The 19,686-nt window shown below is 42.4% G+C and overlaps 1 protein-coding gene across 1 annotated transcript in view; it reads left to right on the top strand.

Moving 5' to 3' along the window:
- Positions 1–4,732: 4,732 nt before the first annotated feature.
- Positions 4,733–19,686, top strand: part of gli1 (GLI family zinc finger 1) — a 62,645-nt gene continuing 47,691 nt past the window's right edge. The window contains exon 1 of the mRNA XM_085159483.1: positions 4,733–5,093. The gene's annotated coding sequence lies outside the window, so the exon portion shown is untranslated. The remainder of the gene's footprint in view (positions 5,094–19,686) is intronic.

Below are 19,686 nucleotides of genomic sequence, written 5' to 3'. Positions count from 1 at the left end.
CCAGCATCTGTGAGCTAATTTACAGCCAAGAGTTCCCTGCTTGGCTGCTACAGCAGCAGATATGTTAGGACTTAAGCCGACAACTCTCATTGACAAAATCTGATTTAACCGCTGGCCGCATGCTGTCAAAGGATGCCGGGCTGGTACGGGTCACCAACTGTTCCGACTTTGACTCAGCTTTCGTTGTTTCCTCACAATAAAAATGCAGTTATTTCCTCGGACAGGCAGAAAGAGCTGCTATCAGTGATATGCTCAACAGTGATCCACCAGCCTGAAAGGTAATGTATAATCAGTTGAATAAACATTTTAACTTAAAATTTTCTCTTATAATTAATACTTCTAGATTATTTTCTACCAGTGTATTGTAAATTGTGTCTCTTACATCATCAGCTGCTAAATGTATGTAAGTTGGAACACTGTGCAAGTTGTTGGTCTGGACTATGATCCAAGTGGTTTTAGCTATTAAAGAGGGATGATCTGATATCGTCGTGTTGGTGTTGTTCCCAGATCATCATGAAAATGTTGTTCCAGGTTCAACATTGCAAGTGACCAATCACATTATTGTGACGTTATTCTTTTGCGCACCAACCCATTTGTGCATTTATGAAATTCCAATGTTGCAAGGACAATATCAATTCTGCTTAGTTTATTAAAGGGTTAGGGTCCGTTTATCGGCGGACAAAGGCGGTTTCTCGCAGCTTAAGTACAGTTTTTTGTTTTACGCCGGTTTTTCCCGAAGTCGCAAAAGTATGACATCACAACATTCTGATTGGTCACTTGCAATGTTGATCCTGGAACAACCTTTAGTATGATGATCTGGGAACAACACCAACACGAGGATATCAGATCGTGCATTAAAGAAACTCTCTAGCTTTTGGTCCCAAATTTCAGTTTAATCATTTTTCTTCACCACGTACAAAAGACAAGTTATAAATATGAAGGCTGATGTGGGTTAACCTGCGAAACTAGTCTAGTCGAATGCTGTAACCATGTAATGGTAAGCATATTTCTTAGCTTCCATGTGTTGGTGGTTAAGGTTTTAGGAACTCAAACACAGAAGCATTGACATAATGTATAATGTATGACCGTTAACAATACAAACCACAGGAAACACAAGCTTTTATCCAACCTTAGGACGACCTTAAATGTCATGTTACTCAGCTACAGATACTTTATGATTCAGGGAGTAAGCACTCTTTGAAGTGGCATTAATCATAGAGATGCTCTAGCAGAGTAAGAGTCCAGTACAAGTGTCTGTGGATCATTTGGACTTTGATATGACAACACACAGTGTAAAGGTTTCTCAGTGACTCGCCATTACTGACCTTTTCTGATAGCCAGATTATTAAAACAGCATCTTGAGGTCTACCAACAAGCATGAAAGTAAAGCCAAACTTTCTACTTCACTGTAAGCATGTAATGTCCAGAAATGTTCAATGGAACTTTTAACCTGATAATTACGTGACTGAAGGTGCTGGAATTTCACCACTTTCAGGGAAGTAAACTGCAATGATTTTTACTTTAAAATTTACAGCTTTGTTCTTTTGATTGGTTTTTAAAGTGGGAGCATTTCTGCATACAACAACACGATGATATCACAGATATTTATCACCAAACTCTCCCTTTCAGCTCCATGCAGACCTCAATCATTCTTGTGCTTTCCTGTCTTACAGGAAAATTGTAAATATTGGCTTTATTAAGTATTACTTAGATATATCATAATTGATTTATCACATAAATGCTGTTAGTGCAATCTGTATGACAAAACTTTATGAATGAATACATGGACTGAGTGTGGCAGAACAAACATGCTGTAGTTTGGGGCCAAAATGCTAACCATGCACACCGTCTTCTGGCTCAACATCAAAGTTCTCATTTTGTACAGTGTGCAGACAGAAACATGCCAGTGTTGTTTATACGCACAGAAACTGTGAAAGCAGTTGGCGCTCACAGCTGAAATAATACTAACTGGTTCCAGGTTTTCTGCGTGTCAAACTGTTTCCTTAAACAAACCTTTTTCTATCCACAGATAAGCTCATTATAGATTAAAATCATTGGAGACTTGGCATGTCTCTACAAGACATCATCACAAGGTGGGGTGAAGGAGGACCTGTTTTGCTAAAATTCTTCTACCTGAAAATACTTTAACAAAAACATCATATTGTCAGGTGCTGCTAGAGCTCACCTGGTTGAATAGGTGACCCCCGTATGTCAGGGACTACTGCAGGGTTTGAGTTTACCCCCAGAACATTTCCTGCACGTCATTCCGTTGACTCTCTCATTACTTTCCTGTTTAACCTTTTAAATTACTCTGTGTAATAAAGGCTGAGACACATAAAGTTAAAATAAATAAAGGAATTAGATCACCAGAAGGGGTTTCAGTTGAACATCGATGAGGGGCACACTAAATTTTGCACATTATGATTAATTTTTGTTTATGAGCTCATGGTGGAAATTGTTTCATTTACTGACAGGAAAATACAAAAATCAGGCACCAGCTGACAATTCAACATATGCAAGAGTATCCTAATGCAGTGAAGCTCATAAATAGTTATTCTTTTTCATACAGGGCTACTTCTCTGCCTTTTGCTTGGGAAATTAACCTACATACATGTGCATGTCTCACCTGGTCACCAGTGTTGGGAAGGTTACTTTTAAAATGTATTCCATTACAGAATACAGAATACATGCCCCAAAATGTATTCTGTAACGTATTCCGTTACGTTACTCAATGAGAGTAACGTATTCTGAATACTTTGGATTACTTAATATATTATCATGCTGTTTACAACTACATGAATGTACTATTGCTGTGATTTATTACTGTTACTGAAGGTCCGCGGCTCCGAACCGTAGTAAAGGGACCTCTGGCTAATACGGTGGGTTCTGTGTCGGGCTAGTAGCCGAAAACTAGCTTTACTTTGTTGTCCGGGTCAACTTTGCTAGCTAGAGACAGAGAGAGGCGTTGAAAGGCTGCTCCAACGGAACTTATTGTTTCAGAGGAAAACACGAACACGGTGTACAGTCGAGTCTTAATAGCTTACTTACAACTGGGCTCGTCAGGCTCTCTTCTTGGCTGCAGTGGTTATTATTATATTTACATGCTTCCAGCTCCCGTTTTTGCTCAATGACAGCTCGTACTTTTCCTTTTTCTCCCTCCCTCGCTCACAGACACATAACGGGTATGGCAGTCCATTCTCCCTGCAGCACGGACTACACTGTCCATGATGCTACATTCTTTAGAGCTATACCGGTAGCATTCTGCCTATTAGCTTAGCACAACAACAACAAAAAGGCCTCTCTCACCGAGGAAAACCGCGGAGCGAGTGCGTCACCCTGTAACCATGGCAACCGTAACGCTGCCGCCTGGAACGACAGAACGTAGCTGTCAAACAAAACCCAAACAGTCCTGACCCGCGACAATATGAAACAGGGAAGTACCGCCGTGTAATCCATTTATTTCAACAAAGTAACTGTATTCTAAATACCACCTTTTTAAACGGTAACTGTAACGGAATACAGTTACTCATATTTTGTATTTTAAATACGTAACGGCGGTACATGTATTCCGTTACTCCCCAACACTGCTGGTCACCTGGTAAGAAATTAACCAATCAGCTCCTGGACTTTTTAAATCATTTTTTTTGCATCGTATGTTTTCTTTTTTATAACCTTTTATGTCATGAATGCATTAATCCCTTATCTTTTTTGGAGGAGACATTTAGGAATTGTGTTCATCTCATCCATTAATCCAGACTGAAAACAAGAAGAAGAGACATCACAATGTGTAAATAAGCAAAGTAGCAATATTTTCAGAGAAAATATCCCAACATCTGCCTGCATGTGTATGTTACCAAAATGCTACTGCTGCTGCTGAATGAGATCACAGAACTGTGTGTGTGTGTGGGTGTGTGTGTGTGTGTGTGTGTGTGTGTTTGTGGCGAGAATGACTAAGTAAAAAGAGCCGCTCAGAGATGAGTAATGTTATTGTACCTCTGACCAGGAACCAGCTGACACTAAATGAATCCAGGACCTGCCAAAGTTGTGCCAATTTTTGTGCGCATAACTTGCATGGATAAAAAAAGAAAATGCGCAAAAAAACTCCGTATTACAACGCACGTGTGACTCTTTTTGCATATCCCCGACATAATAATCTTGGCTTATTTGTGTTTCCAATGTCCTCCAGATTTCCTTAGAGAACAGTAATGAAAGAGCGTGGACCCGTTCCTGCTCCCAGCAGACTGGACTCCAGTCCAGGTTTTGGCCTTTACTGGCAAGGCGCAGCAATCTGCAGCATCCCCACACGAAGCCAGCCACACACGCTGTCCGAGAAGCTGCTACGAAGTTACACCAGTAAAGTAAACACAAACATTTATAGAAAGATTATCCCAATTACTAGATAGGAGCGCACTTTATATAGACACAGCCATGTCCATACATGTATTTAATAAACAAGCGCATGCTGTAACGTCTTTATATAACCACCTTTATTGCTGTTAACGAATCTGCCTTTTTCAGAAGGAATTGGGTGAGAAACGGACCGTCTCTCGGTTTCGTTGGGTATTCTGGTGCGCATGTTAACTTTGAAGGGAAGGCTGAAGCAGCGTGGTCCTTTTTTTTTAAGAAAAACAAAAAGTGAACTTCCTGTTTCGGGGTGGTCCACAGACTGTGGAGAAAGGGGTGGAGAAAGGGAGGGAGAAAGGGAGGGAGGGAGGGAGAAAGGGAGGGAGGGAGCGAGGGGGGAAGGGGGTGCACATTCCCGCATTGGCTGTGCAGCCGACTCCAGGGTGCTTTGCGGGACTCCATAGCTGAACATGGGGTTTAATTTTGTCACCGTTTACGTAAAGCGGCTCTGAAGAACCAAACTATGGAAAAGCGCTCCTGAAGGAGGACAATGTGTCGGTTTCTGTGAACAGTTCACTTATCTCCATCCGAGCGCGCTTGGCAGAAAGTAGAGAGAAAAAAGGAGAGACGCGAGGCTTTACTGGAAACTCAGACTTACTTTCACGGTCCTTGGATCCTCAGCGCTCTTCCAAGGACTCTGGGAACCGAGTCAGAAAGTTTCATGCTGAATGTCCCTGCGTTAACCTGAGGTAAGCAGTGCCGCTCATTTATGCTCGCTCCTCAAATCACAGCCGATTACTGGTAATTGTTACCGGGCTGAAGATTCTTCATCCTCCGAAAGTTGAGTTTAAGTACTTGAAACTTTTCTTAAAGTGAGAAAATAAATTTCAGTTGTGTCACTAATGGTTATTTAGCAGCTGCTGCGTGACTTTTACCTAATTAAGGTTCAATACTTTTAAAGTTTACAGTTTGCAACTCCAAATTTCAGTATTGGACCTGTTTAATATCTGTTTATCAACCAAAACCGAGTTCAGCATTGGTCCATCTTCACTTGCAAATTGTTTCTTCTGCCTTTTTCTGCCCATTTGTGGAGATGCACCGAGTGGCTCAGAGTTTGGACGTAACATTTTAAAGTTGTGCGTTCATCTCCTGGAGAAGTTCTTCCATGAGAGGTTTGACCGCCTGCACGGTATACACTCATCCGGCACTGAGGAGGGCGGCAAGGCCACCCGAGAACAGCTGTTTCTTGTAACCTGAAATACTTGAGGTGCCAGTGTCTGCTCCAAATGTGAGGTCCTGCCAGGGCACCCACAAAACAACACCTCACTGTGTGAGGCTTTAGTGGACAAAAAGCTCCTCTTATTAACTGACTTTCACTTCTGTCTTTCTTCTGGGGGAAAAAGGGGATATGAGTTGAATAACCATAATCTGTTGTTAATCTGAGATAGATTATGGATTCTAATCTAATTATCTCTGCGAGAGGCCACTGTAGCTGCTAATGTGAGAAGATTAGGCTGCTGGACTTCATGTAGTGACCCTGGACTGAAGAGCGTCAACACTGGACTCAATGGGAGAGCCAAACACGTATTTATTCCAAAGTGACAGTGAGAAGTGCTAGGCATACAAACTCACAACCTCCCTTAACAGTATTTGCACAGACGCGCTCACGTGCACACACGATATATACACTCCAATAACACGTGAGGGGAAGAGAATTATCGAATTATAAATAAATATAAATTACAATGAAATAAATTTACATTTAAAGGTTTATAGGAAGGTCTGGAGGCATTGTGGGATACCTGCTGAGCGCCATAGAAGCGTTTAGCTCAGAAGTCAGTTTTTCTTGTGTCACGCACTCAAGCGACGTTGATAGATTTTATTCAATTCCATTTCAGTGAAACTCAGTGCAGCATAGATTTAGCTTTTTACAAGTATTCACACTCTACTCAAGGTTGAGTTGGGGGACAAACTGAGGGGGGAAAGTGCACTTGTCCTTTGGCCACATGTCAAAAGCTCTGCAGGGGAGCTTCCTCGCCCTCCCTGGTCTTTATCACGTGTGTTAAGACCAAAAGGCTTCTTAATGGGAATGCTCTTAAACAAATAGACCATCCAGGAAGCGACTGTCCTCCTAGAGCCAGACGCAGGTGAGGACTGAGCTGGATTATCAGAGCCATATCAGAGCAGTGATAAGTCTCTCTCGAGCTGAATACAATTGGATGTGGTGGCACGAACCGCTTCCATCTTGGTAAAAACGAAGGAAGAAATGTTTGTCACTTTAAATGAAAGACATTTGTTGCATCTGCTTTACATTTGAATAAAACTTTGGACACTGAAGCAGCTAAACTTGAATTTTTAAATAGCTGTCTGTGGCATTTATGGTGTGGACAACCTTAAATGTTGGCATTATAAGGCGACTGGTCATGTGATACACATGTAACCAAAAGCAGGCAGCAACAAGTGCTGTGTTTTTGTCCAGATTCCATTTTAGTCCGCTCAGCAAGAAACACGTGTCACGTGATGCCTACAACACCCCCCCATTACACACACACACACACACACACAATCCTCCTCCTCTCCAATACCCTCCTCCCACCTTCCAGAGAGGGGGGACGTGAGGTGGAGGAAAAGAGGGGGGAGAAAGACCACCCTCACTGGGATCACAGCCCCTCAATCAGACCCTTTCACACCCTGTGAACCTGAAACAATCAGGGTTTAATAGCAGCTGTCTGTCTGTGCCGGCCCTGGCCTAAACCACGCAGGCTCACAGTGCTCGGCCGATCGGCTGCAGAGAGAACAGAGTAGACGGGCATGGGATGCTCCAAAGGACACATAAGCAAAGACACACACAGACTCACAGATAGTCCTTTCTGTCTCTATCCCCTGCTATTCTTTTCTCAACTCCGACTATGCTCCTTTGACTCATGAAGAGGTGGTCTGTTTGATTAGATCTCTGATGGCGGGGTCTGGCATTAGAGGCTTACGCTGGTTCTTCAGGTTGTGATTCTTTGTGTGTTTAGACTACAAGAAAACTTCAGTTGAGTTTGTGTGTCACCATTTATCTGCAATTGTTCATTGAGAATGGATACATTTTGGTTGTGATGACATTTTTGGTTATCTTTAAGCCCCCCAAAATCTGAATATTACTACAAGAAGCCTCAAACGTGTGTGCCGAAAGTCTGTTTTCACCATAAAAAACTGAAGCCTACAGTCAGTTCACACAAAGGATTTTGTAAGATCCCCTCTTCCTAGAATCCGTCAAATGATGCTTAAATGAAGCAGAGGAATGAGGGGGCGGGGAGGGTGGTTGTTACTAAGTAGTGGGCTGACACCAGAGGGCAAAGGCATTAGACACTTAGAAATCTTGAATCACATTAGCCAAAGGGCAGCTATAATAGAAAGGGGAAATGTTGCAGTCATGGGAAATATTCAGAAAATCATTGTTCGTGGTTACTTGGAGCTTTCCCAGCCACGAGAGGATGTACCAAACTGTGTTAGTGGTGATTAAAAATAATAATAATCTGCAGAGATAATCAGTTCAAAGCAGTAGGAAAACGAGACACAGGTCGGCTGGAAATGATATAATTGCTTTGGTGGAGAGATGATGAAAAATTGAAGCCACAGTGGTGAGTTAAGAGTGATCCCACAACTGATTTTTATTTCGTAGATGAAACATTTATCTAGTAATCAACCAAAACAGTTGACAGATTAATCAGGGATGAGAATAACTGCTAATGGCAGCTGTAATTACTTTTATAGGTGCAGTCCAGCTGTTTCCTTATTTAAAAAAACTCAGGAGTGGCTCCAGTGTGGAAACATTGTTGCTTTAGTGGAGCGCAGCAGGAAACTTTAAGAGTAATGTTGGTTCTTTTTTTACATTAAATCCTAAGACTGAGCCTGAGGGAATACGTGCATGCATGTGATATTAAGCATGCTGCACGCAGTAAAAGGTGGGGTCGATTCCTTCTCCATCGTCCTTTCTTCTTCTTTGAATTAGGGTGGCGGTTTTTTTATACATTCATGTGTTTGTGCACATGTGTGCGTTTAAGAGCAGCAAAGTCGGTCGACTGTTAACTATCATCTCATGTGGTCGATATTAGAAATCAAACTGGTGCTAATAGGATCCAGGTGAGACTGTGAATAGCTTTTGTATGCACTAACAACCCACATGGATACACACTCATTTCCCACTCGGTTTGCAAACAATGGGCGTGTGGTTGGGGTTTCTTTGAGGGATGGTGGTCGACTGTGGATGACAAAAGAAAGGAAGCGAAAACCAAATCTGATGTTGTCATTTTGTAACGATTATATTCAGTCGTCCGATCAGATTGGTAAAAGCCAATCAAGCTCCTGTGTGTGAGTAGGGACCATGTAATGAGCTTGTTGTTTACAGATGTGTGTGTGTGTGTGTGTGTGTGCATGCGTTTTCATTCACAGAGTTTTTGTGCTCTTGCAAGATTATGTACCCGTATGTGTGAGCGTCGATTGCCGCGTGCGTTTCAATGTGTGTGTTCTCAGCCGCTGGTGACTCATGGCAGAAAGCGAAGAGGAGGCGGTGTTTATTATTTCACCAGGTTGCCATAGACACGATGCATTCGGGTGCTGCCATCATCGGTGTAATTACGACACAGTTGTCTTATAATCACCCTCCTCGCTGCGTGCGTCTCGCTGACTTCCACCAATACAAACGGATAAACACCGGCGTGACCCTTACGATTTCAGCGGTGTAGGGTTGCCCTGAGATATCACGCCTGATACGATGAGTCCTCAACAGGACGCATGCTTCAGAATTTTCCTTCTGCTTCTTTCTCTTCCTCTCCAACAAGAAGACAGATCGCTCCTCGTTAGCACTTCATGTGGAAGCAGCAACATTTCCAGCAGTTCCGTGTGCTGGAACGATCATTTCCAATCCCATTTGGTTAGAGACAGAAGTAGACGGAGTGAGACGAGAAGTTAAGAAGTGCAGAGGTGTACTCGTGTTGCGTGTGTTGTGATGGGTCTTGTGGAGAACAGAGCCGTTATCTAATATGAGATAACGTCTTAGGATTCTTGGCTTGGCATATGTTCTCGGGAAGCCTGCAGTTGAACCATATACTCAGCTGTATGTATAAAACACACATGTAGCACAAAATATGCGATTAATCGTGCCGTGCTACGCTGCGTTTTTCGTGCAGTGAGATGCGGATGCACACGGATGTCGATGGCAGTGTGTGTTTTGATTTCTTGTTGTTGTTTGTTTTTTGACACGTCACTGGTGAGTGCAGCATTACACGTCACAGTACACGGCAGTGTGCACAATATAAACATGCTTCCCATTTATCACAGTCAGTGCTTCAGAGTTAATGGGAAATTTTTCACCTTTTTTATATTGAAGTGCATGATTTAAGAAAATGTTATGAAGATAACAAGATAAGATTTAGGCCTATAATTTACTTTAAAATACTGCAACACTTCTGTTAGTTCCCCCCCGATACCCAGCCACGGTGTAGAGGAGCATCTGTGTGTTTTAATCACAAGAACTTTGTGTGCCAACTCTGCCATTTCGAAATGAAGCTAAACAGATTGTGCAGATCTACTTACCCATTTGTATACGTTTTTTTCTGAATGACCTCAGTGTCACTGTGTTCCAGGTTTATAGGGGTACGAAACAAATTTAAAACAATGAATGGCCTAAACCACATATCATTGTGGCTTTGTACTGCATGTTTATGAGAGGAGTGGTGTGGTCAGTCGGACCCACAAAGAGAAAGATACAGATTCTTTCTCTTTGTGTGTGTCTCTTCTTTTGTTACTTCCCTTCCAAATATTCAATTTCTTTCTAAATAAATCTTACTCCTTGTCTGCTTGCCTTGTCTTTTCTTCTTTTCTTTTCTCATTCTTTCCCGGCTGCTCAGCCACTTACGTCTATTTCTATTCCTGCCTCGCTGCTCTTTAACTACAGCAAGTGTGATTTGTGAGAAGCTACAGTGGCTAGCCAATGCCACGTTAACCAGATTGGATGCCATAACAGGAAGTCTGTCCGCATTCACGGACGTAGTATAGTGACGCACGCATAACTGCGAGCCAAATGCGAGGAGCACTGCCAGTGATACACTGACACGAATCTGCTGCGGGTCAGAGGTTACTTCACCCGCGGTCACACGGCCTCATTTATACTACAGCACACCTGACATGATGTTCAGTCCGCAGAGCGCTTTGATCAGACTTCACGCTCCGTGTGGAAAGTTGGACTCTCACACATAATTCAAACAGAAATCTCCACCTTCATTTTAATTTACAAGTCACATCTGTTGATTGCTTTCCCAGCAGGAACAGGACGATAAATCTGCCTACAAAGAGAAGCATCTGCAACCAAACCGAACCCATTCGAGCTGGAAAGCACGGCAGCGTTGGATTAACAAAAGCGACGCGTGTGCTTTGTTTTGTCGGGTTTCTGACGCCTTAAACTGAAGCGACCGAAAGGTTTCTTCTTCTGCAGCATCAAGTATTGTTTACAGTTATGTCCCCTGTGGTCTGCTGACATAAAACATAACTGGCCTACTTTATTGCTATTGAGAAAACAATCCCCATCAGGAAACAACAAACTAGTGAAAGATTGTGTTTTGTGAGACACAATTAGCTTCATTTCAGCAAAATGCATTGTTGTTGTCTCCTTTACAGTAGAGACAAAGAAGAAAAAAACACTTCCTGTGATTTTGGTACATATTTGCAAACTTAATTAAGCCTTTAGGGAAACAATATTGTTGGCAGACGCTGAGAAAGAACTTTCCATTTTCATTAACAGTGGAATTTTCTTTTTTGGGGGGGAAGTGAAAGAAGGGAGAAAGAGAGTAAAAGGGTGAAGGAGTAAAATATTTCATAGTGGCTGTGGAGTAGTTGGAGTGAGAGAGAGAGGGAGAGAGATGCAGATTGTTTTAAATCCGCAGCGAGTCAGGCTCTCAAATTTATGCCCATGGGCTGCTTCTTGGGTGGGCTGCAGGGAGGGCGGTGCACTAGATGGAGCAGGGGAAAGTTGCCGACTCCAGACTGTTCGCCTTGCTCTGAAGCTTTTCCTGCTGGAACACATTTACAACTCAACCGTCCTGACTGGCTGACTGAGTGCCTGGCCCTGCCCTAACTGACTGAACTACAGGGACTGATTTTTCTGAAGCTTATTGAGCAACCGCGGTTTTTCAGTGCGTTTGACGGCATTTGTAGCTTTAAGTGACGTCTTTCTTGTTTTCAGTCTTCTCTCGAAGTCTTCAGAAGTGAGAAACAATTACAGTATTTTTGCAGTTCTTGTGCATTTTCTAGATTTATTTTCAAAAATCAAGCTTTTAAAAAAAATCCCTCACTTCAAACGATTTCCTCCAACAAGTATTTTGTACAAAAGCAATGACAGAAACAATTCACATCTCGGCTTAAGAACTTGGATCAGATAAGGCATAATTCTGGCTCCTCTGTATTTCGTGCCAGCAATGACTGTTTGTTTTGCTCAGCATGGGAAAGATCCGGGCCCACATCTAGCCTACAAATAGATTCCCTGATGTTTAAGATGAGCGAGAGTGGCTCACTTAACAACCAGCTATCGAGCAGCGTTTTTCACTGTAGCGATCCAGGGCTCGATGTGAGCTGCTCCCAGCATCATTTCAACCTTTTAATATACTTAAAAAAGATCTAAAATAAAAGCAAATATGGAAAACAGTCTAGCCAAGTTTTTCCTCATGTCGAGTCCTACTTTTACACTGAAAAACCAGCTCAGTTTCACAAATGTTTGAAAGGTTTTCCTGCTGCAGCACCGGCCCAGGACTGAATGCACAGCAAGGGGATTACATCAGGAGCATGTAAATCAGCTCACAGCACAACTAACGTCTAAACTTTAGATATAGAAATTGGTCTTTTTTTCAACACTATAATGTGCTGACACTCACAAGCTTAATGATACATGTGTATATTAGGGGTGCAACAATACTCGTATAGATATTGAACCGTTCGATACAGTGCTTTCGGTTCGGTACGCATATGTATGAACAATACAAAATTTTTAATTTATTTTATCAACTTTCCTTCTGACGATGCTGTCTGTGTTGAGCGCTCAGTGGATCTGCGCTCGACAGTGCAGCCTAGGCGGAGTAGTCGAACGCAGATTCACTGAGCGCAGGGCAAGCTAGCGAGACAGAAGTTAAGCTCTCCTTGCAACATGGCAAATTGAACCTCCTCCACCCTCATTCAGATCTGGCGTTTGGAACTATTTTGGTTTTCATGTGATGTATGACCCTGAAGGTAAGCGTGTCACGCATTGGTGGAAACTAGTGCGTTAGCGCAGTTAGCTCGTTAACGTGTTGGCCGTCCAGCCCCACGCAAGGGGCAATCCGGGTTAGCTCGTTAACGGAGATTTGCCGTGTTGTGGCGTTAACGTCATTTCAACGAGATTAACGCTGGCAGCACTAGTGGGAACACAACGAATATGACTGCACATTTACTCCGACATCATCCTAGTGCAAAGACAAGTGGAAGCAGACAAAAACAAGCACGCATGCTACAAACTTTACCCGAGTCATTCAGACAGCCGTTAGCACATGATTCTCCTTATGGGGACCTGATATGTTTAATATGCTGCTGAGAATATAGCCCAGAAGAAGCGTATAGTATAGCTTTTATTTTGGAAAGAGACATTTCTCTGTAATAAACTCTCTTTTCCAAAGATGAGTGATTTCTCGATCAGATAGATTAATTTTTTTAATTACTTTGTTGTTTCAGCAACATTAAATTTAAAAACTGTACTTTTGAGTTAAAATATATATATTTATAATTTTAATAAATGAGAAATTAAAAAAGCATGAACATTTTTTTTTTGTATCAAAAAATACTGAAGCGTGACACCAAAGTATCGAACCGAACCGTGAATTTTGTGTATCGTTGCACCCCTAAAATAAATTTAAAAAATAAATAAATATATATATATATATATATATATATATATATATATATATATATATACTGCCACCATACAAGGCCAGAAGCAAATTTTTGCTGTGGTATCAAAAAGTATTTCCTCTTCACATTTAAAATGTTGTCTAAACTAAAATGTTTAAGTTAAGAAAGAGAATTAAACTTGAGTTAAAACATTTTAAAAAAGCTACGTCTGAAAATAAAGAGAGGCTTATGTGGGCACCTCTTCTGCCTGTGTGTCTCGCTGCTTTGCCAGCTAATTCACTCTGAAGGTATTATGGTTATTTGAGGGCTTGTAAACCATTAAGTCTTTATTTACAAGAGAAAGAAAAGAGGGTCTGGGTTAGTGCGTGGGGGCGAGCTAGGTCTTGGTACAGGCACTGACCCCACCATAACTGATCAGAACAACTGCGTTTCTCAACTAGCGGGCCCGTGGGACATCTGGTCCTGCTCACAGCAAACTGCAGACCCCTCCTCACTTACGTAATTGAGCCCATTAATTACGCGGGGACGGCCTTCATTTCCTTGCAGCCAATAACTAATAGAAAGAGAGCCAGTAAAGAAGAACTCTTAAGACATGCATGATTTTAGGGGATGTGGTGAAACATGAAACAAGGCCTCCCAAGGTTAACAGTCCACAGGCTGTGCTGCAGCATTGTGTGGAGCAGGCCTGTCACAATAATCACTGTAGTTTGGACCGTAAGCTGTCCCAGAAATAATTGCAGGAATTTCTCTTTGTGCCATTTCCACAAACATTTAATGGCCTGCAGGACTTGTAGTTCTTCTTCCTAATAAATACCTGACATTGGAGTTGAATATGGATAAATATCCTCAGTAAATGGATTCTAAATAAGAGAGAACCGCAAAACCAAAACAATAATAAAAAGGACTCTCAGACTCCCTGTTTACAGAGTCATTTGATTGTTTGCTCTAATGGGATTTCCTCTTTTATATGACTTAACCCAAAGTCTCTGTAGAAGAATGTTTTGCTACTTGGCAGCCATCTTGGCGTCACCTCAAGGCAGCCGTTTTGAGTCAACAAGATCATGCACCTATCAAAGTGGATGGGGAGGGGGGGCTTATGCTTTAATTTACATTTCCAGCCAGACATAAAAAAAGAAAAGACTCAAAAAGTTTGGTGAATTTACCATAAATTAAGGTTTAAAAACAGTTTATCCTCTTTAGTTCAACACTACGTTGCGAGTTTCACAACAGCGCGGCTATAACGGCTGCAGTAGACCAAGAAACATTTACCCACATCTTTAATCTTTAAGTAGATTTGCCCGTCACCCCACCTCAGCTGGTGTCAAGTGTTATTGTGGCAACACGATTGGCTCATATTTTGTTAGGAAGCAGATGATTGGCTCTTGGTGGGAGTGGTGAGACAGCCGTTAACTTTGGCATTACAAAAGTCTCCACTACTTTTCTGTTCGGGGTTCTTTGAAATGTTCTCACACTGTAGCTCTGGACTGTGGGTTAAAAAATCAACACCATTAGGACTAATTATTCAGAACCTTCTGGGTGTGATTATACAGTCATTAGGGAGGAAAAGCACCAGGTATTAGACTGAAGCAGCATCTCCATTTCGTATGACTCACTTTCTGAGTGAAACTCTGACCCAAAGAGCAAATGAAATAATGGACGAAGCCAACTAAAAACGTCGCGTCTGAAAGAAAACATCGGCTCATCCTGCTAAGATGCTTTGAAAACACTTTCTCACATACTGGTTGTTGTGGAATTTCAAAGTAAAGCTCGAGACGAGTGATGGTGCAACACAGCTGTCAGTAAAACTGTGCTCTGAAGTTACATCTTGTGCTGGAGTTTGTTGTTTCTTGAGCACCAGTAGCCACTGTTGTTGGCCACACACAAAGCTCCCTGCAGGCCATTTTTCTTGGAGAGGACCTGGAGTAGATGGCACACCTACGTGTTGTGACTGGATGGATGCAGGTGTGATGCCTGTGGTTTCACATCATCTGCTGAGGAGAGCTGCTGTTAAGGTGGAGTGGAAATTTGAGTGTAATTACAGAAAACGTAAACCCCAGCTTAAAAACAATGAAAACAAACCATTAACTGCGACTACTTATTGTCTGCTGTTCTGATTTGATATACTAGATTTGATATGTCTGGAGCTCAGGATGCAAATTGTGCAGCTTCCCATGCCGTGAACTGACCTGCCGCTGCACTCGGCGTGAAACAAATGTTGGAATGACAATGTGACTGTCACAGCTGTTGTTGTTTCAGGTCTGTAGCTGTTGTTCTCTCATCCTCCTCTTCTTGTTCTCATCAATGTCTTTTCACTGTCTTTATGCCAGAGGGGTGGTGCAGTGGGGCTAGCCTGTGGGACCGGAGCTGCCACAGTATTGCACCTGCTAGCAGAAGTTTGAGGAGAGCGTGAGACAACGGAAGAGTAGCTGGGGGGTGAGACACTGTCTTTCTGTCATTGTTGGGCAGAAGCAGAGAGAGGGCAGGGTACAGTGAAAGGAAGAGGCTGTGAGACTGCGCTTCTTGGTCTTTGGGCTGCGGGGGGAATCGCAGTACCACGCTGGGCATTTATGTCGGGCTTATGGGACCGGGCTCAGATGAATACACAGAGTCAACAGGGATCCACGCTCACTTTTCTGTTCTCACCCCACGTACGACGCTGTGGATTCTCACTGTGATAGTCTGGCAACCTGTGGTTCCCAGCTTTTCACCCAGTGCATGCATGAAACACTGCAGCCCCCTTCCCTACAGAATGAATGAAAAATACTGCCAAGGTGTTTCGATCTTTTTTTCCCAGATATCTTTATGCACGTCACAATGTGTCTGTGTGTGCGCGCATTTTTAAATCCTCTTTTCTAGATAAATTTGCTTACACAGACATGCTTTTTTCTTCTTATGACGTTATTAGTAAATAAAGGCCGGGTTTTAAAGACAGTTTTATTAAAGATGTTTCTTTAATAGTCCTCGTTAAAGTAAGTGGTCTTGTAGTAAAATGAAAGCGTTTGAGCGTAATCATTTGGATGGTGTTAGCTGCATTTTGCTTTCTTGAGCTTGTAAGTTCACCATATATAAGATTAGCTTCTCTAACATGAACGTCTCCTCTGTTATTTTGATTAAGGTTTAGATAAGTTGTGTATAAAGCATAGTTCCACGTAGTTTACAGTCTGTGCTGATCCTCTAATCCCTTTTCTTTATAATCTGATAAAGAATATTTCTGAATTAACATATTACCGTGCACTCTCACTGCAGGCCTAATCTGATGACTAAGCAGCAGCAGGCTGTGACTTTGTTGGACTTTCCCGTCTGCTGCAGTTAAACCTTTTGCTTTGTCATTTCTATTCAGGACAGGTCAGGCAGTTGTTCTGCTGGAGCCCGTTTATTGGCCCTTATTTGCTGGCACCTGTACGCCGTTTAAAGCTCGGGCCAGCTGACAGACCGACAGATGCACGCTCGTCTGTGTGTTCTCGGTGTCGTAAGGGCAGCATTTCATTTGGGACGCGAAGGGAAATTTGTTATGCTGTAGGGAACAGTCGGCGGATGTTCAAAGTTTCAAACGACAGAAACCCACAGGATCCCATTCAAAGGCATTATTTATCGACTCGCGTCTTCTCACGCAGCTGTGCAGCAGAAATGTGGTGAGCACTTGTGCGTTCGGTTTTGTGTATGTGCGAATGTTAGGTGCCGTGTGCACATGTCTGGGCGTACTGGGCTTACAGAGTGGGCGAAGGGTCCCAGATGTGGATGTTGTGCGAGGAAGGAAGTTGTTGGTGATTAGTTGAACTTTTGGGTGCACTGTTGGGCTTTTATCAGATGCTAAGAGTCAGTCAGTGCAGACTTTGAACTCCTGAGCTTTGTGTGAAACATTTCATTCAACAACAAGCGAGCCTTCGTGAAAGTACTCTGTATAGCAGCTGCTGAGAGGACAAGGGATAAATCTGAGATCGTGTCAGCAAAGTCACCCTTAAATTAGGGCTGGGCGATATGACCCAAAATTCATATCTCGATATTTTTTAGCTGGGTGGCGATATAAGATATATATCTCGATATTTTTTTAAAGCCATAAGTCACACTGTGTCCCAGATGTCACACAGGCATTTTTATTTACATACAGCATAGATTTACATGAAGAAATTACTCAAAAAGAAATTGAGCATTTATTAAATAATCATGCTCCATAAATAAAAGAAAACAATGTTGTTTTTGTGCATAACAAAAAGCTCATAATTGTGCAGTCAAAATGTAAACTAACACACGCTGAGCATAATAACAAAGATTTCCCAGCTGCTCTGTTCACAACTTCTACTGCCTGACTAACAGCCTTGAGTTTGAAATCCTCTTTATGGCCCTTATACACACACAATACGGTAATATTACGTTGAAGCGCAGTACGTATCACTCCGCGAGGCTCCAGACTACGGTAGCCGTAATGCTCCGACAATCCATCAAGCGCTGCAGCTCCGTAGCTTACCAAAGTCGTACTAAAACATTTTTTGACAGATTGCTGAGCGCCGTGTACCACCTAAAATCGGTTCGCGGTCAGTAAGCACAACCAGAATTCATACATAAGGCGCGCTGTCAACTTTTGAGAAAATGATTTTAGGCCGTGCAGCCCCTGTGGGCTGTTGTTAGCATGGTTAGCTCGTTAGCGTGGTTAGCTCGCTAACACGTTGACGCCGTCCAGCCCCACAACTCGCTAACGGAGATTTGCCGTGTCCATCTTGTCGCTGCCTGCAGGTGAAGCTATGGGGGAGGAGGGGGAGTTGTGTTCAGTGAAGGAGAGGCGAGGCCGAGTAACGTTGCGCAGAGACAAAAGTGGACGAAAGAGAGGCAAACTTGTGGCTCCACGAGTATAATTATAACGTAACATAGACTATATCGATATAAAGGATATTGTCACATCTTATATCTCGTATGAAAATATATCGATATTTTTTAAAAACTCGATATATCGCCCAACCCTACCTTAAATATCAGTGACGCTGCAAAATTTGACATTTATATAATCCAGCAAAGGTGCATTGTGTTGCTTGTAAGCTTGACTTTTTATTTTTAGGGGCGAGAATACGCTCCTTCCCCTTTCAGAATACCAAATTGTTGCCTAATAACCAGATTTAACAATGACTGAATTGTACTGAAATCAACAGGTCGAAACAATTCTAGAAAACCGGAGAAATGGGAATTGAGCTGGTAAAGATGGGACAACACTCTTTGCAGCTGCCATCTTTGGGGGTATTTATTATTTTGTGGTCAACAAAGTCACAGGTTGTGACTTTAAATGCTCTCTTATATAATCAGTCACTAATATCTCAAATCACTCAAATCTCAAATCATCATCATTTGTGAGTGTGGGCCAATCTTTTGTGACATTTACTTGGAAATGAGGTTACAGTTAGGAATCTGTGGTTTTAACACTGGAAAGAGAACAAATACAGAAAACAGCTAAAGTAAAACTACGACCTCTTCACTGTGTCAGAGTAATTCAACTCAAACTTTTCTCAAACTTTTCCTGAAGTCCTGGATGGGTCTACTTTTCATCCCTCAAAGATTTGCTTCGAAGTAATGCAGCACTTCTTGTTTTCGCCTTGCGTCTCAGTTCCTCTCAATCATAATCAAGTTACTTAACAACTCACCCCAACAAATCAGTGTTATAATTACAAAAGAACCGACATGTTCCAGTAAATGGTGAGCCGAATCCTTGCGGCTGCTCCCCGTCTTCCTCCTTCCCTCGTCTTGTGTGTCCCGGCTCACACTCCGGCTTCCTGTGGGATAGGGCCGAGCCTCGGGGCACAGAGATGTCTGTTTCCAGCCAGCGTGCTCGGTCACACATGCTCCAGCTTGTCAGACTGAGTTTGTGTGAGGGCAACGGGGTGTCGGAGTGAGAGCACGCGCATGTAAGCGCCTATACGTGTGTGTGTTTAGATGTTTCAGAGATACGGGCGCTTTCTCTGTGGGTGGAGGTGACTGTCTAGGACATGATGGAAATTTCAATTAGGAGTTCACTGCAGTCCAGGTTCATCTCAGGTTGCCTAAACACACTTTGTCTTTGTAGGTTTTATTTGTGGGAGAGCAGCGGAAAAAAGTGTCTGAAATTTAAAAGACTGTAAAACATTTACTGTCTCTTGTTGCAATGGAAAATAAACGGTGTATATACACAACTTACACACGAGCCTCTTTATTAGCGTGTAACTGGCAATCCCTCGGACTAAGATAAAGATTTTATGCTCACGAAATCCAAGTAATGAGTTAATGTTTTTAAACTTCCTGAAGCCCAAGCTGGCATCTTCAGTTATGCCTGTTTGTCTGCTGACTCCCACAAAATATTGATTTACTGTTTACAAGACAGAAACACAGTAAACACGCACGCTGACGATTCCTGAGCCACCGTATTTACTTTTTAAATAATGCAAACCAAGAGTCAATCACAAGAAT

The sequence above is a fragment of the Neolamprologus multifasciatus genome, chromosome 5 (assembly GCF_963576455.1).
Source record: "Neolamprologus multifasciatus chromosome 5, fNeoMul1.2, whole genome shotgun sequence".
NCBI lineage: Eukaryota > Metazoa > Chordata > Actinopteri > Cichliformes > Cichlidae > Neolamprologus > Neolamprologus multifasciatus.
Note: the sequence above shows the minus strand (reverse complement) of the source record. Positions and strands in the feature narration are given on the sequence as shown.